The 1,768-nt window shown below is 36.7% G+C and overlaps 1 long non-coding RNA gene across 1 annotated transcript in view; it reads left to right on the forward strand.

Annotated features, from left to right (window-relative positions):
* Nucleotides 1–1,407, forward strand: part of LOC144974487 (uncharacterized) — a 1,951-nt gene extending 544 nt beyond the window's left edge. Inside the window, exons 1-3 of the long non-coding RNA XR_013645752.1 lie at nucleotides 1–181; nucleotides 722–837; nucleotides 1,200–1,407. The exon at nucleotides 1–181 is cut by the window's left edge and continues 544 nt beyond it. This is a non-coding gene — a long non-coding RNA (uncharacterized LOC144974487). The remainder of the gene's footprint in view (nucleotides 182–721; nucleotides 838–1,199) is intronic.
* The last annotated feature ends 361 nt before the right edge of the window (nucleotides 1,408–1,768 follow it).

Consider the following 1,768-nt stretch of genomic DNA (forward strand, 5'->3'; position numbering starts at 1 on the left):
GCTAAATCGAAATGCGGTTTTGTCATCTGTCACCGCCTCTCCCTTCGAGATAACGACAGCTCCATCTACCGACAATGGCATCATGTGTTGTCTAAAAAATAACTGAGAGAATGAGTTTTGTCTTTTGAACGATGTCAACAAACTACAATTTTATTTTGTGCAATCGATATTCATTGAAAAGGTAAGGAACAATCTTTTTCATCTATTATAAATGTCTTATATCATCGTGATGTTATTTTACTTTATGCGCATGCTAGTGCGATAAGTATTGCGCAATGTATGACAAAAGAATTGAGTTGTGAAAAAAGAATTGGGTCAGATCAAAGCTGAGTCACAGTCATATCATAAGCCCCCAGGATGCAAAAGATAGAGTAAGATTATGGCCCATGCTTGGATCTGAACATATTTTTCTATCTTAGTATAATATAAGTTACATGTGCTATGTCAGTACTAAATTTAGACCCTTTTAGATTCGATTAGATATAGATTAGCCTGTCGATGATTGATGATAGAATAACGGTGTTTATCATTACTGCTGACCGAGAAAGAAAAAAATCATAACTAATTTATTATTAACTCTGTTGATCAAAAAAAGAACATCTCCACACACAATTCTACCAATACACGCTAATATTCACACACATTGCTTTACCTTTTGCATGTTCAGGTTTGGTTTTTTTAAACAATGTATTGACTTGTTTGTTATATTTCTACTTGCCAGCCTCACAGTCCTTTGTTTCCTTAAAAGCATCATGCCTGGGGACCTCGTCAAATGGGAATGCTAGTTTGATTTGTTGAATGGTCAAGATTGCAAGGACTAAAGTTCCATTCTAACAGGTATTTGGAAGTATGTGTTCGTTGTGTGTGTGTGTTGATGTTGTTGTTGTTTTATTGTTGTTTTGCAGAGAATCTTACCACTGAGCTATCCAAGCCCCGTCAACTAATATGTGTTTAACCTTTCTCACGCAAACACACACACAAATACACACTAACACGCATACACACACACACACACACACACTCGCACGCACACAAACTTGTTCATTCTGTCATCTCTCAAGCTACCCTATATCGCCTTAAGATGGTAACATTTTCTGTAACTTGAGAAACTACGTAATTCACACTTTGTAGGAAATAACTTTAAATATTGTCTCTTGAGTATGTCATGGGGTTTTGATTTATTTTTCTTTCCTTCCTAGAATGCGCTAATATGGCAGGAGGAAAGAAGCGGCAGACATCCATTGTCGACTGTAAAAATCTGAACAAAGTTCCAAGACTCGATCAAGCTTCCCCTGAAATTGACTGGTCGAAGTGCCTGTTTTGTCAAGAAACCATTGAAAATTCTCCTCTCACAAACCCTAAAAAAGCAACCAAGTTAAATTGTATCGAAGACACTTATGTTGCCATTTCGGAGGATATCAAACTTTTTCATGACTCTGGTAGATTGCCAATAGCATTGAAATTAAATATTAACCAACCTGTGAAATGTCTTGCTAGTTTTTTGAGAGACAATGATGGACTTTACCATAAGAATTGCAGACACGGGTTTCATAAATCAAAACTCAAAAGGCTTGCAAAGAAGATAAATCAATGTAATAGTGAAGCAGTTGCAAGTCCTGATACAAGAGGCACATTAAACACATCACATATAAGCAAACACTGCTTGTTTTGTAAGGGTTGTGAAGGGGAATTGACTGAGGTCCGGACTCCTGCTCTTTCACAAAAAGTCTACAAGGAAGCTGTCCTTCTTTCAGATACAAGTATTCTT

Source organism: Berghia stephanieae, chromosome 6, assembly GCF_034508935.2.
Source record: "Berghia stephanieae isolate SIO BIC M18660-M18661 chromosome 6, UCSD_Bste_1.3, whole genome shotgun sequence".
Taxonomy (NCBI): domain Eukaryota; kingdom Metazoa; phylum Mollusca; class Gastropoda; order Nudibranchia; family Aeolidiidae; genus Berghia; species Berghia stephanieae.